The 17,500-nt window shown below is 31.9% G+C and overlaps 1 protein-coding gene across 2 annotated transcripts in view; it reads right to left on the bottom strand.

The window, feature by feature from the left end:
- Nucleotides 1-17,500, bottom strand: part of LOC137624711 (uncharacterized protein C05D11.1-like) — a 199,107-nt gene that overhangs the window by 115,168 nt on the left and 66,439 nt on the right. Inside the window, exon 1 of one of the 2 annotated variants that reach the window (XM_068355664.1) lies at nt 11,132-11,251. The exons of the other annotated variant lie outside the window; for it this stretch is intronic. The gene's annotated coding sequence lies outside the window, so the exon portion shown is untranslated. Of the gene's footprint in view, nt 1-11,131; nt 11,252-17,500 lie in introns of those variants that run through there. 2 annotated transcript variants of the gene reach the window in all.

Below are 17,500 nucleotides of genomic sequence, written 5' to 3'. Positions count from 1 at the left end.
GACCATAACCGAAATAAATACATGAGAGAGGCCATAACTGAAATAAATACTCAAGAGAGACCATAACTGGAATACATACACAAGAGACCATAATACTAAAATAAATACACGAGAGACTATAACTGAAATAAATACACGTGAGAGACTATAACCGAAATGAATACATGAGAGAGGCCATGATTTAAATAAATATACAAGAGAGACTATAACTGAAACGAATAATCAAGAGAGGCCATAAGTGAAATAAATACTCAAGAGAGATCATAAAACTGATGGCCAACAGAGAAAATAGCCCAGTGAGGAAAGGAAACAAGAAAATATGAGAAGTAATTAACAATTGCAATAAAATATTTCAAGAACAGCAACAACACTAAAATAATGAGGGGCAGTCACTCTAATTTGCCCTTAATTCTCTCGCTTTGAAACAGTGTTACCAGATCAAACAGTCCCAAAAAGGCAGTAGGCACACGCAGGAGAATGTTTGATTTTGGCCAGGCTTCGGGCAGAGGGCAGTCAGAGTTGTTCCAGATAATAGTCAGGCACTCATCTAGTTTCTCAACAGCAGGCACGGCCACTTAGATGGTTTGCTCATGGTTTCCTAGTCTATGACGTCATGTATACTCGTGGTCGCAACCCATAGCACAAAGTTGGCAACAGTGTCTGCCCGACGTGCATTTGGCCATCGTTTGGAAGGGGCTATATTATTATTATTATTATTATTATTATTATTATTATTATTATTATTATTATTATTATTATTATTATTATTACTTGCTAAGCTACAACTCTAGTTGGAAAAGCAGGATGATAAACGCCCAAGGGCCCTAACAGGGAAAATAGCCCAGTGAGGAAAGGAAACAAGGAAAAATGAAATATTTTAAGAACAGTAACATTAAAATAAATATTTCCTATATAAACTATAAAAAACTTCAACAAAACAAGAGGAAGAGAAATTAGATAGAATAGTGTGCCCGAGTGTACCCTAAAGAGAGAGAACTCTAACACAAGACAGTGGAAGACCATAGTACAGAGGCTATGGCACTACCCAAGACTAGAGAGCAATGGTTTGATTTTGGGGTGTCCTTCTCCTAGAAGAGCTGCTAAATTTTCCTATATACGTGTCTTAATTAGTCATAACCAAATATACTTGAGAGAAGACATTAATGAGTAATTGAGTGATTAAAAGTAAGGCTATATATAATGAATATTAATAAATAGATGAAGAAACTAGAGGGGTATTCAATAGAGCGCAGACTTCCGCCGTGGCAGGTTATTTCTGGACCTTTTTTATCGATCTTGACCCTGACCTTTGACAATAAAACGTATTAATTGGCGTGGATTTCCATACACTCAAATATGAACCAAGTTTGAACTGTGTGTGACATCGATGTCCAAACTTATGGATGATTACGCGAATTGGACATTTTCCTTGACCGTGGCCTTGACCTTTGACCTTGAATTTTCAAAATTCAATAATTCCCAGCTTTTTGCTAGTTAATTCCTGCAAGTTTCATTAAAATTGTGGCCAGGAAGATGTTCACAAACAAACACACACAAATAAACACACAGACAGAGGCGAAAACTTAACCTCCTTCCAACTTCATTGGCGGAGGTGATAATTATTCCTATTCTGTGTTTGAACGAATATAAATAAAGACGATACAAATCTATATAAATATTTTAGTAGAAAATGGTCATTGTATTAAAAAAGAAAACCTGAATATTCGAGTTGATCCTTAAAAACATATTGAAAACATATTAAAAACATGTTAAAAACATATTAAAAATAATATCAAAAACATGTTAAAAACATATTAAAAACATGTTAAAAACATATTAAAAACAATATTAAAAACATGTTAAAACATATTAAAAACATCAAAAACATGTTAAAAACATATTAAAAACAATATTAAAAACATGTTAAAACATATTAAAAACATCAAAAACATGTTAAAAACATATTAAAAACAATATTAAAAACATGTTAAAAACATTAAAAACATGTAAAAAAACTATATTAAAAACATGTTAAAAACATTAAAAACATGTAAAAAAAACTATTAAAAACATGTTAAAAACATATTAAAAACATATTATATGACCAAGAAAATTTTAAACTTTATTAAAATATTGATTCAACAAACAGACAAACGAATCTTCACACTAAGACTGAGATTAGGTCAAAAGGTACGAACAGAAAGGAAAAACGAAATTATATTCCAAAAGAACTGGGTTCATTTAAGATTCTCTCTCTCTCTCTCTCTCTCTCTCTCTCTCTCTCTCCAAAAGAACTGGGTTCATGTAAGATTCTCTCTCTCTCTCTCTCTCTCTCTCTCCAAAAGAACTGGGTTCATGTAAGATTCTCTCTCTCTCTCTCTCTCTCTCTCTCTCTCTCTCTTTCTTAAAATAGTTAAATTACAGTCGAAGACATTATTTTTTTGTGTATTTATATAATAAAGAACAAATTCTCTCTCTCTCTCTCTCTCTCTCTCTCTCTCTCTCTCTCTTATAAAATGATTAAATTAATGTCGGAAGACATTATTTTTTTGTGTATTTATATAAGAAACAAATTCTCTCTCTCTCTCTCTCTCTCTCTCTCTCTCTCTCTCTAAATATCGGTTTAAATGTTGTTACTTAATCTTCATTTTCTTTTTTTATGATAGTTATTTCTTTAATAACTTGGAAACTTTCATTCTTATACCCTATTGTTATCGTGTTATTGAGAGAGAGAGAGAGAGAGAGAGAGAGAGAGAGAGAGAGCTGAACCCGCATCGATATTAAGCTTAATTGCTTTTTTACCGCTTAACCCATAAAGGTTGTGTCCTACTCTCTCTCTCTCTCTCTCTCTCTCTCTCTCTCTCTCTCTCTCTCTCTAATTCATAAAGATTTATGGTGCTGACAAGCGCCTATTGAGGTTATGTACTGCAATCGTCCATACATATTCTGCCTTCGAAGCCTTTCACTTCTTCCCAATCAATATCTTATTAAAGCCAGTGCAATTATGACCTCCGATTCATCGTTTTCAATTACAATAAATATTTGCGTACCCTGAATGGCACTAGATCGATTGCCGAGGAAAAACAAGTATTCGGGGCATTGATTTCGTACCCTGAGGTAGAGATAGATAGAGAGAAAATGTCTGGGCGTTTTGCAATCTAGCACAATTCTACCAAACACGTTCCCAGGTAAAGAAAACGGGATAGTCCAGTTTCATTCCCGGGTAAAGAAAACGGGATAGTCCAGTTTTCATTCTCTGGTCTTTGTTTTCCGAAGGGTGGGGCGAATGTGTGTGGAGGTGATCTTCCAAAGAAAGTGTTTGACCCGCTTTTGGCTCATTTCTTGCAGGTCTTTATAAACACAGAGAGTTAAACATGTGATAGATAATGGATCAAGAGAGCAAATTCATTCGGTTATTCGTGTATCTTAAACATTCTTCTGCATAAATATATTTTCTTTCTATATTTACATATATACATGCATACACAGAAACCCATATATATATATATATATATGCATATATATAAATAAATATATATGTACATATAAATATATATATATATATATATACATTCATATATATATATATATATATATACACACAAACACACACACACATATATATATGTATATATATTTGTATATATATGTATGTATATATACATATATATATATATATATATATACTGTTTATATATATATATATATATATATACATATATATATACATATATATATGTGTGTATGTGTGTGTATATACGTGTGAATGCATACGTGATTGTGTCTTCAGAATATTCTATCTTTTAGCTTTATCTTTTAAATGGACGAGGTAGAGGGATGGACATTAATAAAAAAAAATATTCATAATCCTGCAAAATAGATATTAACAATAAAATAACAAAATATTTATATAATCTTGCTGACGGTATATTCAGCCACACTCGTACTTGTTGCCTTTTTTCCATTACTCCAGACTATTCTATCAGTTTCCACATTTCCTTTCCTCACTGGGCTATTTTCCCTTTGAAGCCCTTGGGCTTACTGAATTATGCTTTTCCAACTAGGGTTATAGCTTAGATGATGATGATAATAATAATAGTAATGGCTGCATCGGCAGAGTTTATTTTCTTATCCAATTTTTCTATTTTCCGGATAATTCTCTTCTCTAGAGCGCTGCTATCAGCCAGCAGACTTGAAAAATTGTTTTTTACCGCTTAACCCATAAAGGTTGTGTCCTACTCTCTCTCTCTCTCTCTCTCTCTCTCTCTCTCTCTCTCTCTCTAATTCATAAAGATTTATGGCACTGACAAGCGCCTATTGAGGTTATGTTCTGCAATCGTCCATATATATTCTGCCTTTCCGATCAAGTCTACTTCATTTACCACCCGACTGCAGCATCCACCTCACTCTCTACCTGAAGAAGAGGAAGGACTTATCCTCGAAACGCGTCGTAGTTTTTACTATTTTGTACCAAAAGTTTTACTTGTATTTTGTGAGAATATACTTGAAAAGTCTTCCCTATTTTGTCATTCACCCGACTGATGAATTTTTCAAGTCTGCTGGCTGATTGCAGCGCTCTAGAGAAGAGAATTATCCGGAAAATAGAAAAATTGGATAAGAAAATAAACTCTGCCGATGCAGCCATTACTTTTAACTCAACCTGCCTAAAAGAGGGTCTCCTACCACGATAATAATAATAATAATAATTATAATAAAAACAACAATAATAATAATAATAAAAATGATAATAATAATAATAATAACAATAATAAAAATAAATAATAACAATAATAATAAAAATAAATAATAATAATAAAAATAATAATAATAATAATAGAAATAATAGTAATAATAATTATAATAAAAATCAAAATAAATAATAAAAATAATAATAATAATAATAAAAACAACCCATTTATGTTGAACAAGAGGTACTAAAAGTACCAATCGGTTCTGAATATGATTTTTTTTTTTTTTTACCCGAACTCCCTTCTTTTATCCCATCTCGTTCGAACCACCCAAACCTCCCCCACCAGATCTTACCCAACAAAAACTAGTTGGGACAACAAACTAAAACAAAGTATCCCGGAAGTTACTGTACACACAATTCGCACGTGAATGACGACGATAAAATACGTTTAGATTTCTGGAGACATTTTATTATTACCGCTATTCACCTTCAGATGTGTCCTAATGGATTTGGTTAAAAAGTCTCTTATTCATTCATTTGTGTCTGTTTTTTTTTTTTTTTTTTTTTTTTTTTTTTTTTTTGGAGTCACTTATCATTCGTGTCTGGATTAATCTTTTTTTTTGGGTGGGGGGCTCAGAAAACCTATAATGATTTTATGTCCCATAAATATTTTCGCCTCAGAAGATTAAATTTACCTTCGGAAATGTCCTAATAAATTTGGCTAACTAGTCTTATTAATTCATGTCTAGTTTAATTTTTTTTAATTTTCTATTTTGGGCTCAGAAATCATCTGGCAATTTTTGTATCATAAATATTTTCGCCTCAGAAGATTAAATTTACCTTCCGAAATGTATTAATAAATTTGGCTAACTAGTCTTATATACCTTCATGTCTGGTTTAATTTTTTTTTTTTTGGGGGGAGGGGTCAGAAAACATCTGAAGATTTGCTTAACATACATATTTTAACCCTTTCGCCCACAAAAGGACGTACCGGTACGTTCTTGCAAAACACTGTTATTTACATGTTTTCGCATATTTTTGATAACTTTATGAGAATCTTCAGGCATTTTCCAAAAGAATGAGACCAACCTGACCTCTCTATGACAAAAATTAAGGCTGTTAGAGTAATTTGAAAAAAAAAATATATAGCAAAATGTGCTCGAAATTTAACCTTATGGCGGGGGTAAAAGGCTTCAGAAAAAGATATATCTATTTATTTGTCATGCATTAAAGAGGTTAAGCTAGTTGATGGTTGAGATATTAGAGTTTTTAATTTTGGGTTAAGAAAACATCTGAAGATTTGTGTATCGTAAATATTTTTGCCTCAGGAGATATAATTCACCTTCAGAAGTATCCGAATGAATTTAGCTGACTAGTCTCATTATTCAGTTATATCTGGTTTAATTTTTTTTTTTTTTTTTTTGGCTCAGAAAAAAATCTAAATATTTGTGTGTCATAAATCATAAACATTTTGGACTCATAAAAAAATAATCAATCAATTTGTTTGTCCGACATAAAGTGGTTATGCTACATGATGGTTAAGATACCAGAGTTTTAAATTTTGGCTTCAGAAAACATCTAGAGCTTTATTCAGAAAACATCTAAAGATTTATTCGGAAAACTTCTAAACATTTATTCAGAAACCATCTAGAGATTTATTCAGAAAACATCTAGAGATTTATTCAGAAAACATCTAGATTTATTCAGAAAACCTCTAAAGATTTATTCAGAAAACATCTAGAGATTTATTCCGAAAACATCTAGAGATTCAGAAAACATCTAAAGATTTATTCAGAAAACATCTAGAGATTTATTCAGAAAATATCTAAAGATCTATTCAGAAAACATCAAGAGATTCAGAAAACATCTAGAGATATATTCAGAAAACACCTAAAGATTCATTCAGAAAACACCTAAAGATTTATTCAGAAAACATCTAGAGATTCAGAAAACATTAGAGATTCAGAAAACCTCTAAAGATTTATACAGAAAACATCTAGAGATTTATTCGGACAACATCAAAAGATTTATTCAGAAAACATCTAAGGATTTATTCAGAAAACCTCTAAAGATTATTAAGAAAACATCTAAAGATTTATTCAGAAAACATCTAACGATTTATTCAGAAAACATCTAAAGATTTATTCTGAAAACATCTAAAGATCTATTCAGAAAGCATCTAGAGATTCAGAAAACCTCTAAAGATATATTCAGAAAACATCTAGAGATTCAGAAAACCTCTAAAGATATGTTCAGAAAACATCTAAAGATTTATTCAGAAAACATGTAGAGATTTATTCAGAAGAGATTTATTCAGAAACCATCTAACGATTTATGTATCATACATAAATATTTGAGTCTCAGATGGTTGATATACAAGAGACAGACTTTGGGGGGGAGGGGGGTTTATTGGAAGGAATATGTATTAGAGAGGGGGGGCACACTGGGGTAGGAGAACATTGGCCTGGCACTACCGCCGACCGTGTGTTAGGAGGCAGTCCTAGGAGGCAGAGTCCTAGGAGGCAGAGTCCTATCTCCAAAGAAGAAATCCTTGATTCCGATAATTGGTATGCAAAGCGACGTCAGAAATCTGAAGGATGGATGAGTCCTTGCGTAATAAAATCAGCTGGGATCGAGACATAGAGAAACGTTGAGAAGCGGAGTATATCTGTTAGAAGGACGACTAAGTCAGCTGTCATAATACAATACCTGATATCTAATTATGGCACTCGGTTGCCAGTTAGTTATTTCAGAATTAAATGATAGTTATAGCTAATTACTTTACTATATGTCATAGAATACTGGATAGAATACTTGAGAACTATTCTATGGAAATAATCTAAAGACCAAAGCAACTGTCATAATACAATACCTGATATCTAATTATGGCACTCGGTTGCCAGTTAGTTATTTCATAACTAGCTGAGAGTTATAGCTAATTACTTTACTATATGTCATAGAATACTGGATAGAATACTTGATACCTATTCCTTGAAAATAATCTAACGACAAAAGCAGCTGTCATAATACACCTGATATCTAATTATGGCACTCGGTTGCCAGTTAGTTCTTTCAGAATTAGCTGGTAGTTATAGCTAATTACTTACTGCATGTCCTAGAATACTGTATAGAATACTTCGAGAACTATTCTATGGAAATAATCTAACGACAAAAGCAATTCTCATAATATAATACCTGATATCTAATTATGGCACTCGGTTGCCAGTTAGTTATTTCAGAATTAGCTGAGAGTTATAGCGGAATACTTTGCTGTATGTCATAGAATACTGGATAGAATACTTGAGAACTATTCTCTGGAAATAATCTAACGACCAAAGCAATTGTCATAATATAATAAATGATATCTAATTATGGCACTCGGTTGCCAGTTAGCTATTTCAGAATTAGCTGATAGCTATAGGTAATTACTTTACTATATGTCACAGAATACTGGATAGAATACTCGATACCTATTCCTTGGAAATAATTTAACGAGAAAAGCATCTGTCATAATACAATACCTGATATCTAATTATGGCACTCGGTTGCCAGTTAGTTATTTCAAAATTAGCTGAGTTATAGCTTATTACTTTACTATGTGTCATAGAATACTGGATAGAATACTCGATACCTATTCCTTGAAAATAATTTAAAGAGAAAAGCATCTGTCATAATATAATACCGGACATTTAATTATACCAGATTGATCGGTAACCAGTTACTCAATTAAGAATGATTAACTGATAGTTAATAGCAGAATACTTCGCTGTATGTCATTAAAGAATACTGGACATAATACTGGACAATTATTCTTTGTATTGATAGCTAGTCAGCTCCCAATACTTACTTAGTCGTAATTCAATATCAGACAGCAAGTCATGACAACTCTCGACTTATATTATTACCCGAATACTTATTAAAGTATTACTCATTATAGAATACTTAACAGCTAGTCATATCAGAATACTGGACAGAAAGAATACTTGAGAACTATTCCTTCAAATTAACTGATAGCTTACTAGTCGTAACTGAAAATCTATTCACACCAGAATACTTATTACTATAATTATCATTACTTATTACTTATTATAGAATACTTAACAGCTAGTCATGCTAGAATACTGGACAGAATACTTGAGAACTATTCCTTCAAATTAACTGATAGCTTACTAGTCATAACTGAAAATCTATTAACACCCAAATACTTATTATTATATCTATCATTACTTATTACTTATCATGCTTATTATAGAATACTTAACAGCTAGTCATGTTAGAATACTGGACAGAAACTTTGACAGTCACCCACAAGCAAAATGCTTGATATCTATTCATACCCGAATACTTATTATTATGCTTATTATAGAATACTTAACAGTATTCTAGAAGTTTTATTCCAGCTGTTACCAAGTTGTGGAATGATCTTCCTAATCGGATAGTTGAATCAGTAGAACTTCAAAAGTTTAAAGTTGGAGGAAATGTTTTTATGTTGACCAGGCTGACCTGAGTCTTTTTATAGTTTATATATGACATATCTGTTTTTGACGTTGTTAATAGTTTATATAGGACATATCTGTTTTGACGCTGTTACTGTTTTTAGAATGATATATTGTTAATTTATTCTCATCGATTATCTATTTCCTTATTTCCTTTCCTCGCTGGGCTATTTTTCCCCATTGGAGCCCTTGGGCTTATAGCATCTTGCTTATCCAACTAGGGTTGTAGCTTGGCTAGTAATAATAATAATAAATTAATAATACACCTGATAACACTTGTGGTTACTGGAAAATTCTTCTTCACTCAAGGGGTAAACTACAGCACTGTAATTGTTCAGTGGCTACTAGGGTTGTAGCTTGGATAATAATAATAAAAATAATAATAATAATAATAATAATAATAATAATATATAATAATGTTAGAATACTGGACAGAAACTATGACAATCACTTAAAGCAAAAATGTTTGAGAGAGCTGCCTTCCTACTAGGGTTGTAGCTTGGCTAGTAATAATAATAATAATAATAATAATAAATAATAATACACCTGATAACACTTGTGGTTACTGAAAAATTCTTCTTCACTCAAGGGGTAAACTACAGCACTGTAATTGTTCAGTTGCTACTAGGGTTGTAGCTTGGCTAGTAATAATAATAATAATAATAATAATAATAAATAATAATACACCTGATAACACTTGTGGTTACTGAAAAATTCTTCTTCACTCAAGGGGTAAACTACAGCACTGTAATTGTTCAGTTGCTACTAGGGTTGTAGCTTGGATAATAATAATAAAAATAATAATAATAATAATAATAATAATAATAATAATAATAATATATAATAATGTTAGAATACTGGACAGAAACTATGACAATCACTTAAAGCAAAAATGTTTGAGAGAGCTGCCTTCCTACTAGGGTTGTAGCTTGGCTAGTAATAATAATAATAATAATAATAATAATAATAATAATAATAATAATAATAATAATGTTAGAATACTGGACAGAACCATTGACAATCACTTAAAGCAAAAATGCTTGAGAGAGCTGCCTTCCTACTAGGGTTGTAGCTTGGCTAGTAATAATAATAATAATAATAATAATAATAATAATAATAATAATAATAATAATAATAATAATATCGTAGTTCGGAAAAATCTATTCTTTTCAGCAGAGGAATAATGAGTGGGTAATTAATAATAAAAATAAAAAAATAATAAAAACAAAAAAATAATAATAATAATAAAAATAATAATAACAATACCAACACCGTGCATACATACCGAAATGTAAAAAAAAAACAACGCAAAGAGCGAATAACATAACACACTGTCTTCATAATTACACCAAAATCTTAAGAAATCGAAAGAAAATAACGATACACAGACCACATACATCACATCCAACACGAACAATCTAAAATAATCATTAAAAAATTCCACAAATCATCAATAAGAATACGTGTTAGAAAGTAAACACAAGAATGGTGGCACTATATATATATATATATATATATATATATATATATATATATATATATATATATATATATATATATATATGTATATATATATATATATTTATATATATATCTTTTTTTCACTAGCCTTTAAGACAGTCGTTTGAAATAATTAAAAAATTCACAAATCATCAATAAAAATACACGTGTTAGAAAGTAAACACGAGAATAGTGGCACTATATATATATATATATATATATATATATATATATATATATATATATATATATATATATATATATATATTTTTTCACTAGCCTATAGAAAATCCACAACTCATCAATAAAAATACACGTGTTAGAAAGTAAACACAAGAAGAGTGGCACTATATATATACATATACATATATATATATATATATATATATATATATATATATATATATATATATATATATATATATATATATTGTTTTTCACTCGCCTTTAAGACGGTCGGCCTGGCTGACGGTGTGGTCTTAGTGTATCCTAATGTACTTCCTCAACCGCCACGAATAGTGGACTGATATGACTGTACTAGTTGAACGCCACTACGGCCCTCATCTCTCTCTCTCTCTCTCTCTCTCTCTCTCTCTCTACACTCCTCCTCCTCCTCCCCCTCCTCCTTCACTTTCCCCTACCTCGTTCCCCACATGCGGGGGAACAACATACCACCTAGATCCTTACTCCTCCCTTCATCTAGGGAGCTACCAGCCAAGGCCCCTCCTACAATCCCCTACTCCCCTAAGCCCACCCCCCTACTCAGACCACCCCTATCCCCACCCTCCCTCCCCCCAAGGCCCCTCCTACCCCCCCCCCCCCCTGTAAGACCCCCCCCACTACTCAGACCACCCAATCCCCTCCCCCCCCATCAAACTCTTAAAAACTTACTGCTTATTTACGCCGAAAGTTATTCATCATGGCAGAATTGGCTCAAAAGCCACAAGGGTGATGAAAATTATACATTGCATATCAACAGCCGTATCATTGTGTTCATTCATTATCAGATGGTGATCTTGACCTTGATGCCTCCGTAATGCATTCACCATGGCCACCATCACCATCATCATTATCACTGCCAGTCTCGATGAAAGTGCACGCGGATTGTCATTGTTATATAGAATGTCTACATGGAGTAAGGATGGATGAAAATTCTATATGGTTTTGTTATCTTGAATGTGTTCATTACTTATTTATGATTTCTTTATTTTCTTCGTCTAAGGAAAGACCTTACACAAGGTAATGCATTGCATTCAATATCATGCAACTTTTCTATCAGAATCAGCAAGGTAAAGTTATCAGGAATAGCCTTTACCAATCAACGAGATAAAGTTATCAAGAATAAGCTTGACAATCAGCAAGATAAAGATATCAAGAATAAGCTAAACAATAAGCAAGATAAAGTTATCAAGAATATGCTTAACAATCAGCGCGGTAATGTTATCAATAATACGCTTTAACAATGAGCAAGATAAAGTTATCAAGAATACTCTTAACAATCAGCGAGATAATGTTATCAATAATACGCTTTAACAATGAGCAAGATAAAGTTATCTAGAATAAGCTTGATAATTAGCAAGATAAAGTTATCAACAAGACGCTTAACAATCAGCAAGATAAATTTATCAAGAATATGCTTCACAATCAGCAAAATAAAGTTATTAAGAATATGCTTAACAATCAGCAAGATAAAGTTATGAAGAATATGGTTAACAAGCAGCAAGATAAAGTTATCAAGAATACACTTAACAAGCAGCAAGATAAAGTTATCATAAATACTCCTGACATTCAGCAAGATAAAGTTATCAAGAATACGCTTGACAATCAGCAAGATGAAATTATCAAGAATACTCTTAACAATCAGCAAGATAAAGTTATCAAGAATACGCTTGACAATCAGCAAAATAAAGTTATTAAGAATACGCTTAACAAGCAGTAAGATAAAGTTATCAAGAATACGCTTAACAATCAGCAAGATAAAGTTATCAAGAATAAGCTAAACAATCTGCAAGATAAAGTTATCAAGAATATGCTTAACAATTAGCAAGATAAACATATCAAGAATATGCTTAACAATCAGCAAGATAAACATATCAAGAATACGCTTAACAATCAGCAAGATAAAGTTATCAAGAATACGCTTAACAATCAGCAAGATAAAGTTATCAAGAATAAGCTAAACAATCTGCAAGATAAAGTTATCAAGAATATGCTTAACAATCAGCAAGATAAAGTTATCAAGAATACGCTTAACAATCAGCAAGATAAAGTTATCAAGAATACGCTTAACAATCAGCAAGATAAAGTTATCAAGAATAAGCTAAACAATCTGCAAGATAAAGGTATGAAGAATAGACTCAACAATCAGCAAGATAAAGATACCAAGAACACGCTTAACAATTAGGAAGATAAAGTTATCAAGAAAACACTTATCAATCAGCAAGATAAAGTTATCAAGAATATTCTTAACAATCAGCGAGCTAAAGTTATCATAAATAAGGTAAACAATCAGCAAGATAAAGTTATCAAGAATATGGTTAACAATCCACAAGATAAAGCTATGAAGAATAAGCTAAACAATCAACAAGATACAGTTATGAAGAATATGCTTAACAATCAGCAAGAAAAAATTATCAAGAATACGCTTAATAATCAACAAGATGAAGTTAACATAAATACTCCTGACATTCAGCAAGATAAAGTTATCAAGAATACGCTTAACAATCAGCAAGATAAAGATACCAAGAACACGCTTAATAATTAGGAAGATAAAGTTATGAAGAATAAGCTAAACAATCAGCAAGATAAAGTTATGAAGAAGCTAAACAATCAGCAAGATAAAGTTATCAAGAATATGCTAAACAATCAGCAAGATAAAGTTATGAAGAATAAGCTAAACAAACAATAAGATAAAGTTATGAAGAAGCTAAACAATCAGCAAGATAAATTTATGAAGAATAAGCTAAACAATCAGCAAGATAAAGTTATGAATAAGCTAAACAATCAGCAAGATAAAGTTATCAAGAATATGCTAAACAATCAGCAAGATCAAGTTATGAAGAATAAGCTAAACAAACAATAAGATAAAGTTATGAAGAAGCTAAACAATCAGCAAGATAAATTTATGAAAAATAAGCTAAACAAACAAGAAGACGAAGTTATGAAGAATAAGCTAAACAATCAGCAAGATAAAGTTATGAAGAATAAGCTAAACAATCAGCTAAATAAAGTTATGAATAATAAGTTTAACAATCAGCAAGATAAAGTTATGAAGAATAAGCTAAACACTCAGCAAGATAAAGTTATGAAGAATAAGCTAAACAAACAAGAAGACAAAGTTATGAAGAATAAGATAAACAAACAATAAGACAAAGTTATCAAGAATGCGCTTGACAATAAAACCCACTGGATTGACATGTCGCTGGGCACTCCCAAAAGGTACTTTTCCTTCATACCTTACTGGATCATACTCGATAGTTCTACTTCTATCTGGGTACAGAGCATAAAGGTTTATCTATAGACGATTTCTAATTGTTTATGAGCGAAGTATCATTCTTTATCCTCCTGGAAGGTTAACAATGACAACTCCAATCTGATTACTCTTTATTATTATTATTGACTCGATTAGTTGCAAGTGTATTGGAGAAGCAGGATGCTATAAGTCCAAGGGCTTCAACAGGGATACAATTTGAATAACCTAAAAATAACCCAATCTTTTTTTTTTCCACCGTTACCCCTCCAAGGGGCCTATCATTATTATTATTATTATTATTATTATTATTATTATTATCATTATTATTATTATTATTACTTGTTGAGCTTCACCCTAGTTGGAAAAGCAGGATGCTATAAGCCTGGGGCCCTAACAGGGAAAATAGCCCAGTGAGGAAAGGAAACAAGAAATTTTTTTTTAAGAACAGTTACAACATTCAAATAAATATTTTCTATATAAACTATAAAAACTTTAACAAAATAAGAGGAAGATAAATAAGATAGAATAGTGTGGCCGAGTGTACCCTCAAGCAAGAGAACTCTAACCCAAGAGAGTGGAAGACCATGGTACAGAAGCTACGGCACTTCCTAAGAATAAAGAACAATGGTTTGATTTTGCAGTGTATTTCTCCTAGAAGAGCTGCTTACCATAGCTACTCTTCTACCCTTACCAAGAGGAAAGCATCCTCTTCCACCAAACCTCTTCTCTCCATATCATCCTTCACCTTATCTTCTTTCTCACTGTCATCCCTACATTAAGGGGTCGGTTGACTGATGCGCCCTCTCCAGTACCTTCTATCAAAGGCGTCCTCTTCCACTAAACCTCTTCTCTCCATATCATCCTTCACCTTATCTCGCCATCTACTTCTCTTGCATTATATTTCTCCTAGAAGAGCTGCTTACCATAGCTACTCTTCTACCCTTATCAAGAGGAAAGCATCCTCTTCCACCAAACCTTTTCTCTCTATATCATCCTTCACCTTATCTCGCCATCTACTTCTCTTGTAGTGTATTTCTCCTAGAAGAGCTGCTTCCCATAGCTACTCTTCTACCCTTATCAAGAGGAAAGCATCCTCTTCCATCAAACCTCTTCTCTCCATATCATCCTTCACCTTATCTCGCCATCTACTTCTCTTGCAGTGCATTTCTCCTAGAGGAGCTGCTTACCATAGCTACTCTTCTACCCTAACCAAGAGGGAAGCATCCTCTTCCACCAAACCTCTTCTCTCCATATTATCCTTCACCTTATCTTCTTTCCCACTGTTATCCCTACATTAAGGGGTCGGTTGCCTGATGCGCCCTCTCTAATGCCTTCTATCAAAGGCGTCCTCTTCCACCAAACCTCTTCTCTCCATATCATTCTTCACCTTATCTCGCCATCAACTTCTCTTGCATTGTATTTCTCCCAGAAGAGCTGCTTACCATAGCTACTCTTCTACCCTTACCAAGAGGAAAGCATCCTCTTCCACCAAACCTCTTCTCTCCATATCATCCTTCCCCTTATCTCGCCATCTACTTCTCTGCCTCCCTCTCATCAGAATGCTGTCTTTTAATTGCAGGAAATCACATAAAAACTTCCACGTGCAAGATAGAGGGTGTGTCTGTCACAGTGAACAATGCAATGAAAACATCACGACTCAAGATTCGTAATTTGCGAGTGATAGGAATGTTATTGTTGCAAAATCTGAGAATTTGTAAGTCAAGGACAGATTTGACGAAGATAAACATACAAAGGATTGTCGTGTTTATTGTTGAAAACACAAATAATAATTAAAAAATAAACTATCAAATAGATTAATATAACAATTTCAAGATAAACAAATTACTGTTAAATAAATGGCAGATTGATAAGACATACAACGAGATTTTCGCAAGATTTATAGTGGACTTGCTTCTATGTATACATACAGATCAGTGACTAATTAATTAAGCAAGCATACATTATTATTATTATTATTATTATTATTATTATTAATAGTAGTAGTAGTAGTAGTAGTAGTAGTAGTAGTAGTGTTATTCTTATTATTATCATTATTATTATTACTAGATAAGCTATAACCCTAGTTGGAAAAGCAGGATGCTATAAGCCCAAGGGCTCCAACAGGGAAACTAGACCCGTAAGGAAAAGAAATAAGGACATAAATAAACAACAAGAGATAATGCACATTTTTAGTAGTAGTAGTAGTAGTAGTAGTAGTAGTAGTAGTAGTAGTAGTAGTATTATTATTATTATTATTATTACTAGATAAGCTATAACCCTAGTTGGAAAAGCAGGATGCTATAAGCCCAAGGGCTCCAACAGGGAAACTAGACCCGTAAAGAAAAGAAATAAGGAAATAAATAAACAACAAAAGAAGTAATGCACATTGACACACATACAATACATGCATACAAAATATTATAAGGAATACCATGGGCATCCTTTCTGCCTCAGACATGAAGACTGTGACTTCATAGCCCACTACTTTCAACAGAAGTCTTTATTCTTCCCGTATAATAAAAAGCAAGTGTCTGGCTATATAAAGATAGTAGGTTAGCCAGGGCACCAGCCGCCCGTTGAGATACTAACAATAGAGAGTTATGGGGTCCTTTGACTGCCCAGACAGTACTACATTGGATCTTTCTCTCTGGTTAAGGTTCTTTCCCTTTGCCTACACATACACCGAATAGTCTGGCCTATTCTTTACAGATTCTTTTCTGTCCTCATACACCTGACAACACTGAGATTACCAAACAATTTTTCTTCTCCCAAGGGGTTAACTACTGCACTGTATTAGTCCAGTGGCTTTACTTTCTTCTTGGTAAGGGTAGAAGAGACTCTTTAGCTATGGTAAGCAGCTCTTCTAGTAGAGGGACACTCCAAAATCAAACCATTGTTCTCTAGTCTTGGGTAGTGCCATAGCCTCTGTACCATGGTCTTCTACTGTCTTGGGATAAGTGACTGGAAATATATATATACTGTATATATATATATATATATATATATATATATATATATATATATATATATATATATATATATATATATATATATATATATATATATATATATATATTCATATATACATATACTGTATATATACATATATATAATATATATATATATATATATATATATATATATATATATATATATATATACTGTATATATATATATATATATATATATATATATATATATATATATATATATATATTTATATATACATATACTGTATATATATATATATATATATATATATATATATATATATATATATATATATATATATATTTATATATACATATACTGTATATATACATATTCATATATATATATATA

The sequence above is a fragment of the Palaemon carinicauda genome, chromosome 2 (assembly GCF_036898095.1).
Source record: "Palaemon carinicauda isolate YSFRI2023 chromosome 2, ASM3689809v2, whole genome shotgun sequence".
Taxonomy (NCBI): domain Eukaryota; kingdom Metazoa; phylum Arthropoda; class Malacostraca; order Decapoda; family Palaemonidae; genus Palaemon; species Palaemon carinicauda.
This window is presented reverse-complemented; position numbering and strand designations above follow the sequence as displayed.